This window comes from Panthera leo, chromosome A2, assembly GCF_018350215.1.
Source record: "Panthera leo isolate Ple1 chromosome A2, P.leo_Ple1_pat1.1, whole genome shotgun sequence".
NCBI classification, from domain to species: Eukaryota; Metazoa; Chordata; class Mammalia; order Carnivora; family Felidae; genus Panthera; species Panthera leo.
Genome location: NC_056680.1, coordinates 111,472,389 through 111,499,075, shown reverse-complemented (window position 1 = coordinate 111,499,075; position 26,687 = coordinate 111,472,389). Strand labels below are relative to the sequence as shown.

At 37.6% G+C, this 26,687-nt stretch overlaps 1 protein-coding gene across 1 annotated transcript in view; it reads left to right on the top strand.

The window, feature by feature from the left end:
• The first annotated feature begins 13,785 nt into the window (after nt 1-13,785).
• Nucleotides 13,786-26,687, top strand: part of MACC1 (MET transcriptional regulator MACC1) — a 64,446-nt gene continuing 51,544 nt past the window's right edge. Inside the window, exon 1 of the mRNA XM_042927596.1 lies at nt 13,786-13,916. The gene's annotated coding sequence lies outside the window, so the exon portion shown is untranslated. The remainder of the gene's footprint in view (nt 13,917-26,687) is intronic.

Genomic DNA, 26,687 nt, shown 5'->3' with positions numbered 1-26,687 from the left:
CTCCATAGAACACAGTTTACCCTACAGTTTATCAGGAGTATAAATGTATTCAGTGGGATTGAATTGAAGGAGAAAATGCTGCAGAGTTAGTGGGCATACAACTGCTTTGCCTCTCACTGCCCTAGGTGATCTGACCTTGGGCATGCTCAGAAAATGAATCCACTTTCTCTGTTTTGCCCCAAGGAAGTTTTTTGGGTCACTTTGTATGAAGACAGAAGGGAATGACCATCCTTCTTCACAAAATGGGTTTAACAAACATTATATCTTTACTGTTATTATGGTTTAGTGATTAACAAACAAGTGTACAAGAATATGGGGGTTCACCCATTTATTCAACAAATATTAATCTCTGGTAAAGTGTAACATTTAAGAGAACGGGCTCTGGAGCGAGACCATGTTCAAGTCCTGTCTCTGGCTTTTACTGGCTGTGAGATTGATTAGTGTCACTGTTTCCTTACCTGTAAATTGTGGCTAATAATAGTACTTGGATCACAGGGTTGTTATGAAGATAAGATGCCTGACACATGAGTGCCCTGTTCATGTGAGTGTACTATCGAGCGCCTACTCTGTGATGACACTGTTGTAGGAATAAAGTCATAATCAAGAGAGATAAAACCTCTCACTTCCCTTGTCCTGCATTCAATCATTCTAGTCAGAAAGACAGATATTAAGCATCAAGTTCAGTATACATTTTGATCTCAAGCTGTAATCTAAATCGCATAATGGAAGTACATATTCATATGTTTAACAACATAGATAAAATTAGATGGGTCACCTAGGTGGCTCAGTCGGTTAAGCTGCCAATTTTCACTCAGGTCATGATCTTATGGCTCGAAGACTTGTGAGTCTGAGCCCCGCATTGGGCTCTGTGCTGACAGCGCAGAGCCAGGAGCCTGCTTTTGATTCTGTGTCTCCCTCTCTCTCTGCTTCTCCCCTGCTTGGGCTCTCTCTCTCTCTCTCTCTCTCTCTCTCTCTCTCTCTCTCTCAAAAATAAGCATTAAGGGGGGTGGGAGGGAGGGGAGGGTGGGTGATGGGTATTGAGGAGGGCACCTTTTGGGATGAGCACTGGGTGTTGTATGGAAACCAATTTGACAATAAATTTCATATATTAAAAAAATAAGCATTAAATTTTTTTTAATATAGATAAAATTAGATAATACTCTACAGTTTTCAGGCACCTCCCACATCTCTTAAGATCATTGCAGTTATTCATTGGCCAAGAACTTATTAAGTACATATTATTTTGAATCCTCCTAAATTCTAAAAGCAAGAAACTGAGACTCAGAGAAATTCACTGTTATGGTAAGTAGTCGAGATAAAATCCAAACCTGCATTTGTATCACTTTGAAGTCAAGGTCCCACAACTGACCTGTGCTGCCTCACAAGCCTGAGATTTAATGGGATGGAAATTACACCCATTTCCAACAGAGAAAATTGTGGTTCATGTTAAGTATTTTGGATCAAGGTCAAATAGCTTAGTAAGTAGAAGAGCTAGGACATGAATCCAGGTTTTTGGATTTCCTTTTCAGTTGTTTTATCTACTATTGCAAAATTGCAAAATTCCACAAGCATTTGAAGAATAGCTGAAAATGTTATCTAGTTCCTCAAACCACTCTCAAACTTTGTTGTTATTATTCATAGCATTCTAAGGCTTAAACCATGTATACTTTAAAAAATCCCTGTCAAATGTGCCTGGGTCAGTTTTTTGGAATGGGAATGGAGCTCCTCAAAGCAACATTGTTCAAATAGTGGTTGGGTTCACAGATCAGCCCACAAAAGTATTATTAACATTTAGGGGCATGCAAATACAAGGTTAATGAAACCACTAGATACTTATGATTTGGACTTACATAAGGAAAGTTTTCTTTCTGGGGCAATCTTAAAGGCGTGGAGTCAGTGCTCATTTGGGAAAGGAAATATGGAGGCTGATTGTAGAGAGGGATCACTCTGTCAACTGATGAGTCATCTTGTTAGGCAGGGAAGGCCTGAATTTTCATTGTCCCGAAAAAAATCCCATGATAGAGTGAGCATAGATGCTTCTGACTTTTGTGTGAGACAATAGTCATATTCTCTACAGTCCTTAATTGTTAAAAACTAGCATGACTGTATTCATGTCCTTCACCTCAAAGAGATTATATGTGGAAAGAGTCTTTGGAAATAACCTTCAAATTTACTATTTCTCTAGCACTCGCACAGTCTCAATGATGTTGGAAAAGGTGGCCAAAAGAGAGAACAATAGGCAAATCAATATCAGCAGCAGGGATATAAAAGGAAATTGTGTGGTGACACCACAAACTGTCCTCCTAAGGCTGTTAAACTGGCCAGAAACATTCTTTTAAATTATGTGGTTTACCTTTTGGAAATACAAGCAAATGTATCCAGATGAATCCCAGAACTCTTTCATATTTCAGAACTTTTACTTTCATCTACCCACCAGTGAATATGAAAGGGACTTTTCTCTGTTTAATTTCTTCTTTGGAATCCTAAAGCATTTCCCTATAGTGTTTTTGATCCTCAAATACTTTTTTGAAAATCATTTTTCCCTTTTACTAAATGGTTCCTTTTAACCACTTAGATAAAAACATTTATTTGAAAATAGGCAGTATTATGGTTTCCAGAGTGTTGGAACATTGACGATTCCAGGAAGATTATATTAAGTGTCATGGTAAAGTGGAAACAACACTGAATTAAGAGCACAGAAAGCCAGTGTCCAGCTTGGTTCATCCACTACCACTCACTTAAATACTTTGAGTTTATTTGTTTCAGTACCTACCTGATACATTGTTGTGAGTTATACGAATAAATAATGTAGTATGGATTTACAAAATAAACGTAGGTTTTGGTGTTGGATAGAATTGTTTCTCTACATTGTACACCTGAAACTAATGTAACACTGTATGTTAACTAATTAGAATTAAAATAAAAACTTAAAAAAAAGTAAAGGTAGTCTTAATTCTGAAAAATTCTAAGTAACTTTTCAATGTTACTAATCTCTTTTTAGACTCTACCCTAACATCTTTCTAATAATTTTCATAATACCCACAGTGACTTGGGCATCATTTAAATCATGTTTGGCAGGATATTTCCTAGATAACTGGCAAACTATTATTTTTCTGCAAGGATGAATGGAATAGGAACAATCTATTTTATAAATTTAGATAATATCTATTTTATAGGTATAGACAACATAAGCAAATAACATTTTTATAATAGCACTAAAATTCACTGATTAGGTGTCTCCAAGAAGTTAATGCTATAAAGTGCTAAGGGAAGTTCAGAATAATTTAATTACACAGAGTAATTAATGTGAATAATCTCCCTCTGATTTTAGTCTCAAATTTGATATTTTGTCCTTCTTACATATATTGAAATTATTTTAGTCATGTTCATTTTAAAATGCCTTATTGATGACACCTGGGTCTTAAACACAGATTTGAATCTTAAAAATGTAAAATTTCTGTTGCTTAGTCCATTACTGAGGAATTGATTAATCAACTTCAAATGTAAATTATACCCTTTCAGTGAAAAGAAGCATTATTAGTTAAACAGCATTTAAAATTCTACTCAAAGAACTTTAGTAACTTAAAAGAGTTAATATATGTCTAAATTAAGACAAATTATCTCCTTCTTACTGGCAGCATCAGTCCCTAGGATGACACCAAAAATTATCACCTTGGAATTTAGGGTGACACATTGCTTTAATCACTTGTGCGTGGGGCTGTTTAATTTCATTTCCCCGAAATACGATGAAATATGCAGGCCTGTATTTACTTAAAATGGCATCCATGACTTTGAACTCTGCCTTTGGAAATTCATAAATTTCTTTTCAAATGGAAATGGGGGGAAACCACTGTAACAGTGTTCCAGTTAATTATTTTCTTTCAGCAGTGGGCATCTGGAAATGTGTCTACTCTCTACCCTAGGTATCATGTTAGGGGAATGTCCATGACATGTAATTTGGAAAAGATGAGCAACTGTGCCTCTTTTATCACTAATAATCTCATAAACAAGTTCATTTTAGCAAAAACCTCATCTAGTCCAAGAAAAAAAGTATTTCTTTATAAATTTCCCTCCTAATAAAGACCTCACTTCCTCTCTATTTTGGGGGACAATTTTAAAGAAAGATATAAATCTTGTTTCCTCTAAAAGCTAGTATACAAAAGGAATATAAATTCACCATTCAGTCATACATTCAAACTATGGTCAGCAAACACCTGCTGTATCCCACACACCAATGCTACCTGGGAAATTAATGGCGAAGAAACACAAAAATGGACCCTGCCCTCATGAAGTTTCCCTGAACAATAAATCTGAAGCTTACCTGAGCAAGAGAGAAACTTTGGTTATGATGAACCTAAGGTTTTGGGGGTTTTTTTATACGTGTTAAAATCTGCTGAGAGATCAAGAAAGATGAAGACTGAAAAAAGACAATTGATTTTAGGGAAAATGTCCATAAGGAGAGCTTGATGGTAGTAAAATTCAGATTAGAAAGGGTTGAGGACTGAGAAGAAGGTAAGAAAACTGACAGCAAGTATATAGAGTTTCTGTCTACAGCTTATCAATGATGAGATGCAAAGATTATCACAGTTGCTTGGCAACAAAGTTTGCTGTTTTTGTAAAATGGGGGAGACTTAAGAGGTGTGTGAGTGAGAAAGGATTCTAATGAGAGACAAGAGGTAGAATATGAAAGAAAATGCAAGAGAAAATAAGAGATAATTGACACTGAATATTTTTGTAATATAATAAATACATAACCAATGAAAATGAGTGAAAAAGAAACAGTGATGGAAACTTTATTTTATTTAGTTAATTTCATTCTTCTGTTTTGTTCTTGATGCCATCTGCAAGAAAAGGCAAATTCTTAGCTCATCCTCTCCATTGTGAGACTTTGGTATATTTAGAATTAGCCCTGGGCAAAACTCTAAGTAATCAATTTCTTATTTGACTCTTTCATTAACTAGGCTCTTTCATGTTGCAAGAAATACAACACTGAAGGTGTGTTGAAAGGATAGAGAACCATGAAGGAACACAGGAAGTCACTGTGACATTTGTATGATTAAATGTAATTTGGGGCACAACTCAGTATACAACCACTAGAATATAGACACTATGAAGACATCGATTTCTGTCTGTTTTCTTCTCTGCAGTATTCTCAGCTCTTAGAACAGTCCCTGGCACATAGTAGACACTCAGTTAGTATTTGTTGAATGTGGGAATGACGAACGGCTCACCTTGCCTTGCCCTTATAAATGGGTATATCTCATAACTTGCAGTCTGTGATTCTGCCATTCCTGTGACTAACCTCTACTTTACTCTGCTTCTTTCTTTCTGTCACTGTCAATCACCACCCCTCCACCCTGCTGCTTTCTACTCCCACAGTCTCTGCATATTACTCAAGCTTTTGACTGGTTTGTGGTTTCTATTTTCCGTCTTGTCAAGGTGTTTATCTTGGTCTTGCAACACTCCAGAGCCCGAAGCTCTAGTTGAAGTTTTTCATTTGCATTCCATAAGAGAGATGATTTAATTGGTTAGTTAGTTGCAATCATATGTGTGTGTGTGTATGTGTGTGTGTGTGTGTGTGTGTGTGTGTGTAATTGGGCATAGCTCTCATGCCAGAGTACCTCATAAGACCACCATTTAGCTAGGTAGTTTTCAAATTTGCCCACAGGAAGCAAAACAATTTACATTTGATCCAATATTCAAACACTCAAACACATGCACACAGACACACACTCACACACACTGAAATGAACACTTAATGAAGTAACACTCACCATTTTTAGTTCAAGGTACTCACATCTATTCTTTTCTAGTGTCTTCTATTCATTCCATGCCATTTATCTGATCAATTTTATTCTATTTCATTTCCATATACTGTATTTCACTTAAAAATGTTGACAAATTGATTCATAAACCACAGACAGGTCAAACATAGGGTGTGAAAAAATGTGGCTTAGCTTGCATATGGACAACTTTGTTTGGACATCAATTTTCAATCCAGTCATGTATAATCAGTCATCGATGGTCGGTCAGAGCAGTAGAGACATCTGTTAAAAGGCATGAAAAAGTATATCTGTGGATAGATTCTTTCATGAGACAGGAGAGACACTCCCTTTCTACATGGGTGGGAGAGGCACTTTGTATGGTATCTCTGATACAGGCTAACTCCTACTTTTTAATTTAAATCTGCCTTTATTCCTCTTGCACTCTGTCCATTTCATAAACCATCCCTTACAAAATGTTGGCTAATGAATCTTTGTGGTGGCAATCCCTCTAAGGTATATTTCCATTTTAATATGGTCTTATTTAATTAATTGAATTTAATTGTTCTTGAGAGCAAATCACTTTTAGAACTGAATCATAGGTCTCTCAAAATTAGATAATGGGTGACTGCTGAGAAGCAGGTGATGTTTGGGTGAGGGGTGGCTCAAGGCCTTTCTTTATGCCTCTTCAATTATATATCTTCTTCTAAAATTGGTTCTGTGTGCAAATAAAACTATTTTCTTTCAACATCAGTGGGAAGTCTGTACAGGGTCCAGCTCTAATCCGAAAATACCATATAGAGTATTTCCCAAGGTGGTATACTGGCATTATAGCCAGAGTAATGGCCCCTCCAAGATGTCCACACCCTAATTCCTGGGACCTATGAATATGTTACCTGACATGGCAGGAATAACTTAGCAGATGTGATTAAGGCTCATACTTCACGATGGGGGGTTGGATATCCTGGGCTTCTCAGGTGATCTCACTATAATCATGGAATCCTTTGCAGAGTTGCTTTCCCAGCTTCTGAGAGAGAGTGAGACAGAGAAACAGAGATAGAGTCATATAGTGACAGAGAAAGGCAGACAGACAGAGACACCAAGAGTGGCAGAGAGACAGAAACAGAGATAAAGGGGATGCCAAGATTAGAAAGTTGTCACTTGTGAGGACTCAACCTGGTGTTACTGGCTTTAGAGTTGGAGGAAGGGAATCTAAGCTAAGGAGTGTGGATGGCCTCTGGAAGTTGAAACAGGCAAGGAAATGGATTCTCCTCCAGAGTTTCTAGAAAAGAATGTACTCTTACTCCCACCTTGGTTTTAGCCTAGTGAGATTCATGTCAGCCTCCTGACCCCCAGAACTGTAAGATAATTAATTTGTGTTTAAACCACTAAATCCGTGGTGATTTGTTATGGTTGCAATGAAAAACAAACACACTCAAATGCCCTTGTTGGCACCAGCCAAATGTGTGAAAATATAAGCAGCCAACATCATATAGGTTCTGACATCCCAGTTGGGAATCCTTATAGGATAGTGGATAAGTGACTTAAGACATTCCTTGTTTTCTATGTGAGAGAACACTGAATTTTTGTACCTTGTATAAACCTGTGTCTCTATGGATTTCAATCTCTTAACCCCAAGTTAGAGAATAGAGACTGTGGTTCAATACTTATTAGGAACATGCAAGATAAGAGGCAGTATTCCCATTGTATGAAATATACTGCTACTTTATTACAGAGCTTCAAATTGAGAGAAAAAATAAACTATTCCTGAAAAATGCCAATGATGGTGTCCATAGCACATAGTGGTATGTGGATAGATCTTAACATTAAAAAATGTCTTGTGTTGGGGTGCCTGGGTGGCTCAGTCAGTTAAGCCTCCTACTTTGGCTCAAGTCATGATCTCATGGTTCATGGGTTCAAGCCCCGCATTGGGCTCTGTGCTGACAGCTCAGAGCCTAGAGCCTGCTTGGTACTCTGTGTCTCCATCTCTCTCTGCCCCTCTCCCACTCATGCTCTGTCTCTCTCTCCTTCAAAAAAAAATAAACATTAAAAGAAAAATTAAAAAAATGTTTTGTGTCTTTATGTAAAATTTAAAAATATTCAAGAACAGGGGTGCCTGGGTGGCTCAGTCGGTTGCGCATCCGACTTCAGCTCAGGTCATGATCTCACAGTTCATGGGTTCAAGCCCCGCATCAGGCTCTGTGCTGACTGCTCGGAGCCTGGAGCCTGCCTCTGATTCTGTGTCTCCCTCTCTCTTTGCCCCTCCCCTGCTGACGCTCTGTCTCTCTCTGTCTCTCAAAAATAAATAAAGTGTAAAAAAAATTTAAAAAAAAGAAATATTCAAGAACATATATATAGTGAAGCATATTATATAAACCATATTAACAGATGAGATAGGAATATTTGCCATCCCCTTGTCTTGGCTTCTAGATTGTAGGTTTATAGAATAAAATTAAAAGTTGATATTTGACTCTCAAATAACTTACCATCTGGTATACCAGGAAGTCAGAGTAAACTCTTTTTCCCCCAAAGTACGTGCGCGCGGGCGCGCGCGCGCACACACACACACACACACACACACAAAGTTACCTATTAAGTAAATGCAGAAAATCACTCTTTTAATTAAAATTCTACATTATTCTTAGGATTTAGTGACAAATATACACATATATACTTTGGAGAATTTCTGGAAAATCATGTAAGTTTGAGGGAAGTCGATGGAAAAACTGTTGAAGATTTTAACAAAAAGTGATTATGGTATAAAAGTGGCAATTGTGCCAATAAAAATATAGAGGAGTCAGCAAAAACAACTCTTTAGATTATGGTTAGGAGGCAAGTAATCCAAAGACATTCCAGAAAAAAACTGTACAGAGGGTTTTCTGTTGTTGATTAGTAGCAAAAGGGCAGCATGGAAACATCTTATGATCATGCGAACAGTTGGCACATGTTTTTCTTGTGTGTTATCCTGAAAGCAGTGAACAAAAGAAAACAGTGATGAACTTCTCAACTTCTAAACGTCTACAGCTTGGTGGGGGTCAATTTATGGGTGATTCATCTTATGGTTCAATAAGAAGCCAGAAAGATGTAATGAAGGAAAATATGAAATTGTAAGGACCATTTGGCTCACTTAATCTAGGGAAATAAGATCAATCTGACCTAAATTAACTTTGGCTGTAACATTTCACTATGATTGAGCTATTCACTGAAATTAACTGGTAAAGGCACAGTTATTAACTATTTTTGGAAAGTTACAGTGTGATCATGACTCAGGGACAAAGTGACCCAGAAAACGGATGTCACAGGCTGCCCAGGGGTCTGAGAGTTAGTACATACTGAAAGACGACAGAGAAAAAACTCCAGGGGGAACTTTTTTCTAAGCTTTAAATGTGGCCTTTCTCTCCAAGATAACCTCATACTGGGAAAAATCTAAGCATGTGGGGAATATGGCTGTTTCCTATCACTTTTTTCTTGTATATTTGTCCTACTGAGACCAAACATGAGTGACATTTAACATAGGTCATTGAAGGATACCAAGAAAATCCCCTTTTGATTATTAAGTAACACCCTGGGCATATTCAAACCACTGTTTGTGTTTGATTTCCCCCTCTGGATGCAGGAAATCACTAGCTATGCTCTCTTACTAGACACAGAGAGGGGATAAAGTCTAAATTCCAAATCAGCTGAAGAAAAAAAAAATTAGCTCTGCATTAATAAGCTACTGACAGCTTCCATGTAGTCAGAGAATTATAAAGTTAGAAGGAACTTTAAGCAAGGCTTCCTTATTTTACTGGTCAGTTTAATATAGGTCAACAAATGTGTACCATGACCAGGCACTGTGGAATTTTTGGTATTTAGAAATTAAATTAGATCCAGTCCTTGATCTAATGGAGTTTAATAATAGTAGAGTAGGCAGAGGTACTGTCTGTGTCATTAAAGTAAGAGCTGTGTTAGGTGTATGTATCAGAGTTTTTGCCTCCAAGCAATAGCAAATGAGTTTGGCTGATATAAATTGAAAAGTAACACTGGACCCACCCCATAGTTTCTAGGAAGGCTGGAGAATCAGACACACAGCTTGTGAAGACAGAGCAGCAGCCAAAACAATGCCACTGGATACATTCATTGTTTCTGCTAACCCTAGAAATCACAGTTTGTATGATCAACATGAAGAGTTCTGGACCCTGCTTTCCATGGCCATTACAGCCACATTCAGAGTGGGACAGTGTTTACACTGCTGCCCCTGTTCACCAAGAGAGTGGATTCTTCCCTGTTCCTGATTCTTTTTGTCGCCAATTCCTAATCCCAGCTCCCAGATGGCTGTGTCTGATTAGGTATTCTAAGTGCTTTGCTCTTATCTGTCAGGATGGCTGGGTCAATGAATAACTGGCACTTCAGCTTCCATGTCGATTGTCACCATTAGATTGTGGATGGGGTGAAGCATATTTTAAATTCACAGTTTAGGACATCACAATCTTCAGCTTAAATATTCTTTTGGGTGACTCCTTTTAATTTTCAATTGCTCATTTTCTTTAGTCTCGTTTTCTTTCCAAAATGGTACCTGAGTGTATGGTAGGAGGATAGACATAACATTCTGGTATGGTGAAAAGAAGGGGGGGCTGGAGCCCATGTGATGCTACTGGGTCTTGTCTGCTGCTGTGGAGTCTGGTTTGATTCTGGTGCTTGACCAATGGGCCTTTTGAGAACATTGTACAAGCATGGCATCCATCAGTGGATGATTCTTACCATTTTTCTAGAGTTGTAAAGGCATGGTGTAGCCTCTTTGTCTAGCCCCTGGCTTCTGCATGTCCACCTGGCCTCTTGGTACCTTCACATTTCCACATTTAAGGACATAGGTAGGGGCACCTGGGTGGCTCACTTAAGCACCTGACCTCGGCTCAGGTCATGATCTCGCAGTTCATGAGTTCCAGTTCTGCATCAGGCTCTGGGCTGACAGCGTGGAGCCTGGAGTCTGCTTCTGATTCTGTGTCTCCCTCTCTCTCTACCCCTCCCCCGCTCACACTCTGTCTTTCTCTCTCAGAAATAAATGAACATTAAAAAAATTATAAAAACAAAAAAGTATATAGGTATAGTTAGTACCTGCTTAGCTCTCCCAACTTGGGCAAAGCAGTACCTACCAATATGTTTCTATTGAAGCTTCCCTTAGAGTTCCATTCAAGCCTCTGTTTTGCTTTTTCACCACACACTGGGATCAATGGGGTTGGCTTTCCATTTTCTATCAGTCAGGAAATAACATTTGTCCACATTCTACTTATTTTTTAGGTACAATAAATATCATGGTTGCAAGTGATGATGATTTCATGAGTAGATGAAAATGTATTGGATTAGCATGGGCAAAATATTAACCCAGGCAGACATCTGTGTAAATCAGTACAAGAAAGATGTAAGGAGAAAAATAAAGGGTGAAGAGGTCAGAAAAGACTCTCTTTCTTTCTTTCTTTTTTTAAATTTTATTTTTTTTAATTAAAAAATGTTTTATTAATGTTTACTTATTTTTGAGAGAGAGAGAGAGACTGAGCATGAGTGGGAGACGGGTAGAGAGAGAAAGAAGGAGACACAGAATCTAAACAGGCTCTGTGCTCTAAACTGTCAGCACAGAGCCCAAAGTGGGGCTTGAAAGTGGGAACAGCAAGATCATGACCTAGGAAAAAGATGGATGCTCAACCGACTGAGCCACCCAGGTGCCCCGGAAAAGACTTTCATAAGGAAAAACACTGAGGTATATGTTGAGGATGAACTCTGTGCCCAACTTTAGATAGCTTAGATTATGTTCTCATAGGCAGGTTAAGGGACTGACAGTCCTTATGACGTGATAGAGGAGAGTAAAGAAGACTTTTCCAGACAACAGTCACCTTCACCAGCCTGCCTTTGTGTCTGATGGTCCGTAGACATATCATTATGTGTCAGCAGGCTCTAGCAGGTTTACTTCCTCTACAGTGGCTGATAGCTACAAGACACAGTAGCGTGTGGGGACCAGGAGAATCCCGTATAAGCAGAGGTGTAAGGAACTAACTACTGCTGAGACACTTCCCTTCCTTGGGTGAGAGAGATTAGTGATTAAGAGCTATTTAAAGTAGTCCAAAGTTCACAGCTATTTCTTCAGAGTGGGGAGATTAGATTACAGGAGAAATGAGCATGAGATTCTGGAACTAGTGATCAAAAATCATAGATGAAGGCAGGGCCCAGTCTCCAAGATCCAGTCATGGGGCTGAGGGCCAGTCTTTGGGAAGGTATTAGGAAAATCAAGGACATGACAGGGCAGAGCTGGTGAAACAATTAGTGCTGATCCATGAAAGCCTTTACTTCAGGAACTGTCAGTAGTTAAAATGATAGATTTAATACCTTACCTTGTTGCAAATAATGATTGTGGAAGCCACACCAGACTAGACCATGTGGGGCGGGGTTGAGGGGGGGGACTCTGATAACAGTACTCTATAGAGACATTTAGAAAGTTCTTTAAATGTGAATGTTTGTTTTCTGGGACAGATAGAAATGGTATTGGTATTAACATCCAGCTTAGAGTTAATATCTCATTATTTCATTCACTGATTATTTATCTGAGTTAGTGAAGGAGGAATAAAACAAGGTCTTGCCTTCATATTGGAAGGTAAGACTGCCTGTGTACACACACACACAAAACAATGAAACGAGGTATAAAACGTGTTATGACAAGACTAGATAGAATAGTATGTAATTTATTAGGAAGGAGAGAAAGAAAGGAAAGAACTGAACATTTAAAGGTGGGCAAAGCATATTTTAGGGAGAAAAACACAGCACGGTAAACAAAATATATAGGGTTTGGGGAAATAGGAGAGCCATTTGTTCTGGAAGGAACATAAATGACACAAAGGAAAGTTAGGTTCTAGTCAGGAGATTGAAGGACCTGTGACAAAGGAAGGGAGAACATCTCAGTTTGGATTGTGGGACCACCCGAGGGGAAAGTTCAACAGAACTCTGTGTGAGTGAAGTGGCTTGGGCACGTGGAGCCCCAGTGTTCCCTAGGCAGGTAGCACATAGAAAGGGTAGAGAGGAAATGCAGAAAAGGGAAAAGAAATTTCTCTTTTGTCACCATTCAGCCACCTGCTTCCCATTATGTTTGGGGGCCCAGACCACTCCAGGGCTTGTCTATATCCATTTTCTGGATTTTGCCTGGTAGGAAATGAAAGGCTAGAAAAAGATGCTGTATGAGCAATTGGAGGAAACACATTTCTCAGCTTTTGTGTGTTTCTCTTTAACATTCTCTCTTCCCAATGTTGAAAAAAAAAAAAATGAAACCATTATTGCACCTTTCATTTTACCCAAGTTTAAACATTTATTTTTCTTTTTTTCCCTTCAGTTTTCGTGTTCTTGAGCAACCGGAAATAATGTGGAAACACACAGAAGGAAAACACAAAATTAGAAAACGGAAGGAAATATCAAAAAGGGTTTCATTTTGTTCACATTAAAAAAAAATCCAGGGGATTTTTTGTAAGATGCAAAGGTGAAAGATCTCCACTGTGGCTGTAACATTTCTGAGTGGCAATCACAGGGCTGATGTAGGAGAGGCTTGTCAGGCCTCCCCAGGGAAGTTCTCTTCACCTGCTCTACGAGGCAGTGAGGCATCCTTACCTCTGACTCACTCAAAGAGAATCTGGTGGGGCAGGTTCCACCCCTGCACGAGGATTTGTTTGCATGAGCAGCTCTTAGTCCTTGCCTACACCCAGGGAGCTTTCTTCTTACCTGGCAAGCATCAACCACTTTTGTTTCCTTTTATATAAATAAGTCAATATTTATAAATTATTCTTACATATACCCACCTGATCTGAATTTTTAATGCTTTACTTTACTGCTTTGCTTTTCCATTTACATACCCCTTTTTCCTAGGGTGAAACTGTAGCCATCCACTCTCTTCTCCCAGTTTCAGGTGAGAGGTCTGAATTGTGGGTATTGTAGTTCTTTTGCCTTTTGGGGTTTCTGGTTGGACAACCTTGGAGTCACAGTGGGAGGACTTCCAGTCCCAGGTGGCTCCATAAGCAGCAGGTCAGGCACCATACACAGAGGGAGACACGTTTGAAGAGAGTCCTTGGTTTTGGAAGGGTGACTTCCATTCACTAAAATAATGTTCCTGAAATGAAGAAGCTGGGGTTCATTTCCACAACTGTTAAGTGTTGTTTTTTTAAAAAGGGAAGGTACTTGATATTCTGTGATTGTGTAGGACAGGGTTTAGAATAAACTTTGAGACAGAATAGAGCAATGCCTTGAGAAATGATTTTGAGTAAAATAATTTATAAAAAGAGGGGAAGAAGATATGCAACATTCAAAGTCAAATTAGAAACACACACACACACCACTTTGGCTTGCTTCAGATATTTCAGATGGTTGAAATGCTCTAAAATTGTAAGTATTTCGAAAGACAGACAGGTGTATTAAAGACTGTGGGCATTGAAGTCAGATAAAGTTGGATTTGGTGGCCCACTGCTTTTTAGATGTGTAACCTTTGGTAAGATGCTTCACCTTGTCAAGCCTCAGTTTCCTCATTTGTAGAGTCAATATGAAATCCACCTCATTGGGTTAATAGGGTGAAATTAGCATAATGTGCTGTACTAAATAGATAATTTGACAATAACTGAGGGACAATAAGCTTGGCTTTTTTAAATTAAGTTTCAACTAAGCCCCAAAAACAGATTAAAGAAAAAAAATTCTGTATGATTCCACTTGTGTTGGGTTATTGAGAGTAGGCAAATTCATAGAAACAGAAAGTAGAATGGTGGTTGCCAGGGGGTTGGGGAGGGGAAAATAGGAAATATTTAATGCGTACAGAGTTTCAGTTTTGCAATTTGAAAATGTTCTGATGATTGGTTGTATACAATGTAAATATACTTAATACCACTTGACTGTACACTCACAAATGGTCAAGTTGGTAAATTTTATGTTACGTGTTTTTCAGCAGAATTTTAAAAAATAGATCAAAAAGCATATAGTAAAAATTCTGGTGCCTTCAATTTATTAATGTGTCCTTCATTCTTAAAAAAATGTCTAAGTCCATTTTTATAGGGTCTAATTTCACGTTTGATATTGGATCACCTATGTTAGTATCTGGTAATCCTCTCCTTAACTTTATGTGATTATCTCCAATTTGTAATAGTGATGTTAAATATGACTTTATGGGTATTGTGCAGAATTTAGGAATTATGAAGTCAACAATTATTAGTTACAACTCAAATGCATTATTTAATTAGGTTTTCTCATCTTCCATGTAGTTAATTTATTTATTTTTATTTTTAATTTTTTTTAACGTTTATTCATCTTTGAGAGACAGAGAGAGACAGAGCATGAGCAGGGGAGGGGCAGAGAGAGAGGGAGACACAGAATCCGAAGCAGGCTCCAGGCTCTGAGGTGTCAGCACAGAGCCTGACGTGGGGCTCGAACTCATGAACTGTGAGATCATGACCTGAGCCGAAGTCAGACGCTCAACCGACTGTGCCACCCAGGTGCCCCCCATGTAGTTAATTTATAAACAGATTATTTTTATGTGTCTCAAGGCAGGATCTGTTAAACGCCACCTTATCTTAAAACGTATTGGCTAATTTGGAGGACAAAAGATAATTTGGAATTATATTGATTTGAAACTTGAAAGTTTGTCACTTTTGAACTTTTGGAAATCTTTTCTTGAAAGACCATATGTATACACGCTGTCTATTAAGACTGTTCCCTGTGGTATTTGGTGATAACTGAAAGTGAGAGCTACAAGTGTTTGTGACAAGTGTGTGAAGTTTTGCATGTGATATACCACATGAATTTAAATCCTCTCAGGAGCTATGTCAGCAAGCCCAGCATAGTACCAGAATAAACTTATAGGAGAAGAAAAGCTGCAGAAGCACTTGATAAATACCACCTAAAAGAGCCACATTGTTTTTGCCCTTCAGTGCCATCTATGGCCTACTTTCTCTAGGAAGTGTCATTTATTTATTTAACAACTACTTCTATCAAGCCTGCAATGTTCTCCCCCGGGCAAGGCCTGTAGTTAAAGAGTGACTGATGCATAGTCCTGAGGGAATCCTGACCTATTAGAAGAGAAATGTATTAATCCATTAATCATGCATGCCATTCATGCCATCACTGTTCATTAATTCCCCCTCCTTAGAAGGTGTGATGCTTAGTATCGGGAGATTAAAAAGAACTCCGTAAATCTTTGCTTGAACTGTAATCATTAGAGATTAGAAAAAAATAAACTTCAAAACTTTTATGTAAGTCGGTCAATAGCAAAATGGAGTGAACAGATGTGTACAGAGATTAGCCGAGAAAGGGGAGGCCATCCTTTACTGAATATGGAGAGAACACTGTGGGAAGTGCGGAAGGTCTGGCCAGGTCTGGAAGGATGTGCGGAGCTGAAATCTGCAGAAAAACGTGAAGAAACTATCTCATCTAGAGCAGTATTTCCCAACTTTGCACGGATGAAATTATTTGGGACAATAGATAGACTGGACAATTAATAACATTGGTAATGCTATGAGAAAGTTAGTGTATTTTAAAAATTTCTTTCCATTTTTTTTACGGACAAAATTTTATTGTTGTTAATATGACTTTAAAATTCTTTCAACACTTGTTTTCCATTCTCCTTTATAAGAACTATAAACTGGAGCGCCTGGGTGGCTCAGTCCGTTAAGCGTCTGACTTCGGCTCAGGTCATGATCTTGTGGTCCGTGAGTTCAAGCCCCGCGTCAGGTTCTGTGCTGGCTGCTCAGAGCCTGGAGCCTGTTTCAGATTCTGTGTCTCCCTCTCTCTGACCCTCCCCCGTTCATGCTCTGTTTCTCTCTGTCTCAAAAATAAATAAACATTAAAAAAAAAAAAAAGAACTATAAAGTAAGTAGCAAGCTCAATGATTTTAGCAGGCAAAAGGTATTTAGTAGTAATTTAGCTATTAGAATAACATTTATTTTTATACTTATTGCCCAATAATTCCAGTAGATGCTGTTTTTTCCCCATTTAAGATACTGCTAGAAATTTGCTTTTACAATACTTATCTTAGCTAAAATGAGAGTGAATTTACAGAGAATAGTAAGTAAAAAATATTTCAGATGGCAATTGGTAATGGAAAAATAATGACGAGGTGCCAGAATCCCTAAAGTTTGGGAAATATTGAGGTAGTAACTCCACTGCAAAATTCGGAAGTGAAATTGAATTAGTTATTTTTATGTATAGCTGGGAAGGAAGGATATCTGGTATTCTACGATATATCTGGATAATGATTCAGGAATAAAGTCAAATGTAGAAGCTTTAAAGAGATTTGGACTTCAGCTTCTATGTGATGGAGGGTCCAAAAGGGCCCTGACCCAGGCACATGTTGAAAGTTGTGCTTTAGGAAGCTCATCTAACGGGGTGCTTGAGTGGCTCAGTTGTTTAAGCATCCGATCGGCATCACACAGTTCGTGAGTTCAAGCCCCGCATCAGGCTCTGCACTGACAGTGCAAAGGCTGCTTAGGATTCTCTTTATCCCTCCCTCTCTGCCTTTCCCCCACTCACTCTCTCTCTCTTTCTCAGAATAAACATTTTTTTTAAATTTACGCCCAAATTAGTTAGCATATAGTGCAACAATGATTTCAGGAGTAGATTCCTTAGTGCCCTTTACCCATTTAGTCCATCCCCCCTCCCACACCCCCTTCAGTAATCCTCTGTTTGTTCTCCATATTTATGAGTCTCTTATGTTTTGTCCCCCTCCCTGTTTTTATATTATTTTTGTTTCCCTTCCCTTATAATAAACAATTTTTTAAGGAAAATAAATATATAAATAAACTTTAAAAAAAGGGAAGATCATCTAAGAAATGGCATATAAGGGGGTTGGAGCACAGGGAACATGAATGCAAACAGAGTACTTTGAAAATAAGTCTCAATTTTCTGAGCATGGGTAAATAACAGCTGATGGGGAAAAATGGAAAAGAAGAGATGAAGAAGTCAATCAACAAAAAAGAAAATTAAGTCATAATTATAAAAAGACCACCAATAAATTGCTCTTGAGTTGTTAAGTTTTGTGGCCTAAGAGAATTACAGTGACACTGAGGCAAAAGAGAAAGAGCTATTTTTTGTTGGGGAAATGATCCTTTGTGCTACAGCAGTTCGAAAATAAGATGAGTCAACCTCCCAGTGGAAAAGGAAACTGCATTGTTAATCACATGGTCCTGGAATTCTAGAAAGCCATCAGTGTTGGCCAGAGAAGTGGAGAAAGCAAGAACATACCTCCTTAAAATGAAATTTAGCCCTGCTCTCTTTCCTGTCCCACTCAAGGACACAAGAAGAGAATCTTCAGGTATCTAGGGAAGGGAAGGGGAATGGAGAAGAGGTTGACTATTTACTCCCCAAATTTTATTTTCTCTTGAGAATCCTTTCTTAATTACTATAGCCACCACCTTGCTCAGAGATGGGGCTCCTTTATAGGGTATTTCCTGAGAATAAACAAAAATATCTTCATCTTTAGCCAGGAAAATAGTCAGTCAGTGGCTTGAATTTCTAGGAAGGGTGGAGTGGAGGTTTCTGTGGGAAAGGCACTTAATTTAGATGTTTCCCTAATATGTCTAATACATAGTAGATGGATATTGAAAGATAGATATCACATACCCCCAGCTTAAATAATAAAATATTAGAAATTAAAAAACATAAAGCACTCTCCCTGATCCTGTTCCCCATTTTCCTGACTCAGAGGTTACTACTATCCTGTTTTTGTAGATTCTCTCTCCATTGTATGCTTTTATTCTCTCTGCCACTATGTGAATATGTCCAAATATATATATAACATTGTTCTGAGTGTTTAAAATTTGTATACAAACATTAAATATATTATTCATCTGCAACTTGCTCTTTTCTCTCAACATTATACTTTGGAGATTAATTCATGTTGATTTTGTAGCACAACTTATTCATTTTCATAGCTGTATGGTATTTTACTGTGATAAGTAGCACTATAATAAATATTCTTACATATGCACTTACGTACAAATGTAAGAATTACTGTAGTGACGATATTAGGGAATAGATTTTCTGAGCCGTAGGTATATTCATCTTCATTTTATGAGATACTGATAATAAATTGGTATCCAAAATATTTACACCATGTTATATTCCATGCCAGAATGAATGAGAGTTCCTGTTTCTCTCCATTCTCAACACATTTATTTATCTCAAATGTTCCACATAAATAATTTTTCCAGATACAGCTGAAAACCAGACTCTTGTGGTATCTGAGAGAGTAAGATATATTTGGAACATTCCAATCTCTAAAGTATAATGCAAAATTTTATTTCAAATTAACTTTCTTATTTTTTAACCTATGTGAAAAATTAACTGACTTGTCCATTTAACATTTTCTTTAGTATTAATTATATTAATAATAATAGTGATAATAATATTAACAACCGTTAATGTCATTGAATGCTTACCATGTGCTAGGTGCTGTCCTAAGCACTTTAATTACATTGTCTTTTTAAGTTAATTTTGGAGGGCAGATAATGATATTATACCAATTTTAGAGATGAAGAAACTGATTCACAGAAATATTACATCAATAGTCAGTATGTAGGGCTGGTGGCTTTAGTATATACTCAGTGCATTCCAGCTAGGACAGGTGAGAAAGGATAGGTGGGAACAGACTGGGAAGAGAGACATTAAAGTATCATAATCCTTAACTCCACAAAATTTAGAAACCAGTTAATATTTAAATTATATCAAAATAACATAATTAAGTAATAGGGAGTCTCAAATGAGTGCTACATTTGTAGTGGGAGAATTTAATTTTGCCTAGGAAAATTGGAAAATGATTCTTATGGATGATCAAACTTTACTGAGCCTTGGAGATGAGAAAAAAACGTTAAAGAGGCAAAAAAAGGAAGGGAGTAGCTTTAAAATTATTTTCAAATGTATGTTTATTTATTTATTTATTTATTTATTTATTTATTTATTTATTTAGAGAGAAAGCATGCATAGGGAAGGGGGAGAGAGAATCCCAAGCAGGTTCCTCACTGTCAGCCCAGAGCCAGACATAGGGCTTGATCTCACAAACTGAGAGATCATGACCTGACCCAAAATCAAGAGTCGGATGCTTAACCGACTGAGCCATGCAGGTGACCCAGGATTAGCTTTTTATAAAGTATGAGGAAGTAGAAAGTACAAAATATATTTGGTACCATTAATTTATCCAATCATTAATTCAACAAATAACTTCTGAACATCTGCTCTATGTGAGGCACTGAGCCAAGTTTTGGGATGCAGCACTAAACAAGAAAGACACCATCCCTCCCTATAGATAGGTGTGCTTGGAGATTTGGTACTTGGAGAAATGGAAGCAAAAATATGAAGATAATAAGACTGAAAAGACAAGTTGCCTCTATTACAGAGGATTTACAAATATCAACCCTAGACGTATGCACGTTTTTCTGAAGGCAGTGAGGAATCAGTATGAGTCACTGTGAGGTGAGCGGCATTATTCACTAATTTATTCAGTAAACATTTATCCTACCCATGCTTTGATGAGTGCTGGACGTGTAGAGTTGGAGGAGGTCATGTGACAAAAGAAGTGACCAATAAGTATATAAAATTGGTAGTACAGTGTGAGAACTAAAATGGGTTTGCATAGGATAGAGATGCCTAGCCCAGGCTGGGAAAGTGTAGCAAGGAGTGGGAGGGCCAGTGGGGGGAAATACTTCAAGGTGGATTTGGGGATAAAGAAAATTTCCTAAAGAAATTGAATAACTATGTTTAGACCTTTTTTTTTTTTAATTTGAGTAGAGTTGACATACAATGTTACATTACTTTCAGCTCTACAATGCAGGCTTTGGACATCTCTGTATATTAAGCTGTGCTCACAAGTGCAGCTACTATCTGTCACCATGCAACCCTATAATAATACCATTGACTATGCTGTACCTTTTATTCCTGTGACTTACTCATCGCATAACTGGAAGAAAACCTGTGTCTCCTGCTCCCCTTCACTCATTTTGCCCATCCTCCACTCCCCTCCCCTCTGGTGTTCTCTGTATGTATAGGTTAACATATACTTATTTCACTTAGCATAATACCCTCTAGACCCATCATGTTGTCACAAATGGCAAGATTGCATCATTTTTATGGCCAAGTAATATTCCTCTGTGTGTGTGTGTGTGTGTGTGTGTGTGTGTGTACTACACCTTTGTTCATTCATCTATGAGTGTAGTCTTTTATAGAATAGCATTTATTTGTATTTTTTTCCTGATTTCAAAAGTGTTGCATGTTCACTGTAGAAAACTTAAGAACCACAGTCATACCTAACAAGGATGTGCATCTTTAAGAATTGTGTGTATATTCTGTCTTGTTATGACTATAGTCGGTATTAAGAACGAATAATTTATAAAAATGTTATGCAATCATTTTAGTTCACCTAATAATATAGTACACATTTCTGTATCATTGTATATTTTTCTATATAATATAATTTTAAGTTGCTCATTTGTCGGTGATATTATAATTTAACCAGTCCTTTAGTGTTGAAAATATCTGTTTCCCCCCATATTTGCTATTTTGAATAGTGCCACATTGAGCATTGTTGTACAAGAATCTTAGGACATATCTGAGTACTTTTAAAGATAAATTTGTAGAATCTGGATTATAGGTCATAATACCCACTAAAACTCCTGACCATATCATGCAAAAGAAGGAAAGTCCTCATATGATATTTAACTAGAAACTGAATTGATAAAACCTGCATTTTAGAAAGATTATTTTTAAAATATTGGGAATGGAGAACAGGAAAGATTGGAAGCAGCAGACCAGGTAGGATTTATTGCAGAAACCTAGGTGAGGAAAAAAATAGAGCCTACACAAATGAGGTGTAGTGTTGGGAATTAGTGTTGGAATATGGCAGACATTTTTAGAGATATTAATTTTGCAGCAATTAACAGGTTAGGGGGAGTGGCTAGGGGGCAGGAATGGGGTAAAATTGTGGATTACCTCCTTGTTTCTGACATAGGTAACTCACTGAATGGATGGTGGTGTCCTTGTTCCCTTAGATAGGGAAGATAAGAGAAATAGATTTGGGAGCATAGATAGGTGAATTCATTTGAGGCTAGTGGACTTTGACCTGCCTGTGACTATTCACATAGATAAATTTTAAACAGTAGGACAGGTCTAGGAGTCAGGGGTATAGATAAATCAGAGAAAGATGTGGAAGTCAGCAATCCTTAGACATAGCTACAGTCATGGGTCAGGGTGGGATCTCCCAGAGGTATTGAGGACTGCACATGAGAAGAGTAGGGGGTTCATGGTGGTGCATTCTGACATAATAACATAAAGGTTTAATCAAAGGAAGAAACAACCATTATGAAGACTGTGGAGAGGCCAGAGAAATAGGAGGAAATTCATTGGAGAGTAGAGTGAGTGAAGACAAAGGAGGAGAACTTCCAATAAGGGAGAAGTTAGCAGTGAGTGTCACATGTCAGAGTAAAGCCTTAACAATAATGAAAGGTGGCCTTTAAATTTCAGTGGATGTCTTGTCTAGAGCAGTTTCAATAGAGCAGCAGGGACAGACACCAGAATGCTAAGACTAGACCTGTGTTTCAATGACATGACTTTTATGGCAGTGGGCAAAATCGTGTAGGAAGGGGAGAGACAAGAAAGTGGAAGACTAGTGGAGAAGGGATTGAGGTTCCAGAAAGGATGTAATAAGGCTTAACTCAGGGCAGTCATGTAATTGCCATGGCATTAGTTAGAAAGAGAATGTGGCGATAAGGTGTACCAAGTAGATGGATGTGATGTGTGTGAGAGATGATGCAGTTCAAGGGGGCTCCAAGATTTTAATTTGATATAAGTGAGAAGATTGCAAAACCATCAACAAATGCAGAGTTCCTGAAAAAAAGTAGGCATTGTTTTGGTGGAGATAAAGAAGGAGAGACGAGTTCAACCGTGGATATGTTTGATCTGAGGCGTGTATGGGAAGGTATAAGGCTATGGCAGTATTCATACTGAGATACTCTGAAGGTGGCTGATAAGGTTCTGCAGCTCATAGCAGAGCTCTAGTTCAAAGACAAAAATAACTGAGTTTTTCCCATAAAAATGGGACATGGAATCATAAGGAAGGCTGGAATAGCTCAAAGAGGTCACTGAGAGTGAAAAGAACAACACTAACAACAACAAAATAAATGGACAATATTTAAATAAACAGGTAATGCAAGTGGAGCCACTGAAGAAAACATGGAAAGCAAAGCAGGAAAACCATGAGGAGACTAATTCAAGAAATTAGAGAGAGAGTTTTAGGAAGCCAAGGTCATGACCAAATCAGCTGCAGGAGGACAAGCAGAAAGAAGACCAGGGAAGGCCTTCGGGATCTGGGCTACTTCTAACTTTTGCTTTATCTTGAAAAATACATTTTAGAATATTTATATTTTTCTGATACAGGGACTTATGCCGTCTTCTAGGTGTTTTTCCCTTCTTAAAAATTTTTTTAATGTTTATTTGCTTGAGAGAGAGAGAGAGAGAGACAGAGAAAGAGACAGAGAGAGAGAGAGAGAGAGAAAGAGACAGAGAGCATGAGTGGGGCAGAGGCAGAGAGAGAGAGAGAAACACATACCCAAGAAGGCTCCAGGCTCTGAACTGTCAGCACAGAGACGGGCGTGGGGCTTGTACTCACAAACTGCGAGATCATGACCTGAACCAAAGTTGGACGCTTAATCGACTAAGCCACCCAGGCACCCCGTTTTTTTATCCCTTATTAATTTCTGTTTTTCCTTTTGCATGGAGTTAAATACTTAACTTTGTTTAATTCTATAACACACCTTTTGATTGCTCCTCCTGACTGAAGTTACAGGAAGTATTTTATGACCTCACTTACGATACTAGAAACTAAACAGTTTTGATCTCATGAAAATTTATCAAAGGCAAAATTTTATGCGGGTTTCTCTTCTTACTTTTGCCATTTTAGAGAAAATAAGTTGTGTTAATTCACATATCAATCATATACCAAACTTGTTTTTATTTACTGAAGTTTCCTCCTTGATATCTATAGCTAAGTTTAATTCTAGACCCTCAGACTAAACTACTAGGAGGGTCCTCTATCCTTGTTTGATTGAAAAATAGCAAGTCTTCAGCAAAGTGAGCAGTGTCTGCCCACTGGGTGATTCTCTTTTTGGATTATTGCAATAAACTGAAAATTCAGTAAAAAAATTATTTGTCTTTGAATATCAAGAATCAAGCATCATTTTCCAGATGTAAAGTTAACTCCTCCGTATTTACACATAGCTTACAAACTTAAAGTGTGAATGTGGTTTTATGTTATGCCTATAATCCAGTCTATTTTTCTGTATTCTCCTGGAAAAAGAAAGCATGCTTGTTATAGCTCACCCATTTGCTCAAAAATACAGACTCATTTATTCTGTCTTTGGTGTTTCAGTCAGGTTTCCAAAGGTTGATGTTATAAATGAGCTGGTTGGTTTATTTTAGGTAGCACATTTCACTCTGATTAGCATTTAGACAAATCTGTGTTAGGATGCCAGGGCTAAAAAAAAAAAAAAAAAAAAAAAAAAAAAAAAGGTGCTAGAGACTGTGCCAAATGGAAAGACTTGAGAATAGTATTTTTAAAAAATTGGACAATCAAGAGAGGCTTTAATATCTATTCAAAATGTATTTACAAGGATATTTTTTAAAAAAACATAAAGTGATTCTTCCCCACAATGAAAAAATCCAGGTACTATATAAGCTAGAGAATGAAAAGTAAACTGAAACGCCAGATTTTGGGTTCCTAGTCTACAAACCCTCTCCCTGGAAGCACAGCATGGCAGTTTTCAGTTTCTTTTGAATTCTTCTAGGAGTAGATATTCTAAGCATATGGAGTGTTTGGTGCCCTTGATGTTTTTACTTAATATTTTGATGATTGACTCATATCATTGCATATGAAGATACCACACTCTTTTTTTTTTTTTTTACCACAATGATCATAGATACGTCAAAATTTATTTATTGGTCTCCTATTGGCAGTTTGCACGTACTTCCTAGTCTTCAACTGTAAACACAGCTGCAGTGATCATTTTTACACAGTAACAGGATATTAAACTGGAAATTTTGGCTAAGATTCTAAGACAATTGATTTGAGATGCCAAAAAGAGGTATCTGACTAAAATTCCACCTGGGGATATTTTCACAGTTCTTGAGCTCCTCATTCACTTTCAGGTTATAAAGAAAGCTATAGGGAGGAAAAAATACTTGGAGGATTTTGTGAGAATGATTTTTAGAGAGCTACCCCAATGCAGAGGGGTAGAATATGAGGAACAGTACTTTTTATCTCAAGCTTTGAGGAAGTGGCTCTATTGCAAACTCCTGGAAAGCTTGATGTGTTTTTCTGGTAGAAAAACAGAGCTGAGGGAGGAGTAACTGACAGAAGAATTAGATGCATTGCTCATTTCACAAGTGGTTCAGTCATGAGTTTCTCAGGATCCCTTAGAGTTCACTTGCACGCGGATGCACGCACCCACATACCCCCTCACACACCCCCCACAGTATCAGCAATAAACATCAGCAGAGACAAAACTAGCTTCCAGTCATACCAGTAGGGTAAAAATGCTCTGTTTTCTCTCTCCCTTTCTTTCCCCATTCTCTAACTTTGGAGACTTCAGTAACAGGAACTTGTAAGTTGGTGATGGAGGAGGTGAGGCTGGGAAAGAGAAGATGTGCACTGAACTCCCTCCCACAAAGGCTGTTAACCTGCAGGGCTAGGAGATCTGTTTTAAGATGGGAGATTAGTGTACTCATGAAAATATTGGATGGGACATTTTAATTTATGAAACAAAACTGCATTTTGCAACTTTAAGTAACCACAGGATTTTCTTTAGGTCAAGAGTGACCAGAAGATACACGAGGCTAACTGGGGGATTTTTATCAGTGGTATTGGAAAAAACTCCCCCCAGTGAATACATTTTTAAAAGGAAAGTGGTAGACAGAAATGCAGTTGCATTCTGATTCATCTCATGATTGTATTTAAAATGGTTATATATCTATCGTTGCCTATATATTAAGCACCATTCTTAAATAAGTGCAATATACTAGTTTATGGATTTCCAGACCAGAGTAGAGTTAACTAACTTTAAAAAGGAATAATTTAAAGTAAAACCATGTTGTAGGGTGCGCTTTCCAATATGGTGATCACTGGCACATGTGCCTTTTAATTAAAATGAATTAAATTAATTAAAATAAATTAAAATTAAAAATTCATTTCCTCAGTTGCACCACCATATTTCAAGTGTTTAATAGTTACATGTAGCTCTTGACTACTGCTCTGAGAGAGCAGCTTTGGAACATTCCTAAAACCACCAAATTTTTGGACCTTATAACAGACATTAAGCCACAGAATTCTTAAAAAAACACAGCAGCAAAGGCATAATTATTATTTCCACTTAATAGATGTAAAAATCAAAGATCAGAGAGGTTTCAGAACTTGATCAAGTTCTTTTATTCCAGGTCCCATGTTCTTTCCTCTAAAACACATTAGTCAACCCTCAAAACAAATAACATATAAAATCATTTTCACTCTACTTTAAGAATACAATGGGAATATTCTGAAATCTAGAAATCCCTAAGGGAAGGAGTCTTTGCCGTTCTCTCTGTCATTACTGTTGGTGGCAAACACCAATAGTATTTCTTGTTGTTAATACCTGCCATTTTAATATCCATGAAATTTATTCACAGAGATTGATGCAACAAAAAGATAGTTTTAATGAATGCAAAAGGTTTTAGTAGCAATAGCAAATATTAAATATCTGCACTTATCTATATTATCCCTTCACTTCAGTAGGATTCTCTAAAAAGTTTCTCACTGACTTGGATATGTATAGATTGTTTTGAGACTTGCTTTCTGTTGTTTTTACAAATGAAGATAAATGAAATTTATAATGAAACTGCTTCACACAAAACATCTAGTAGTGT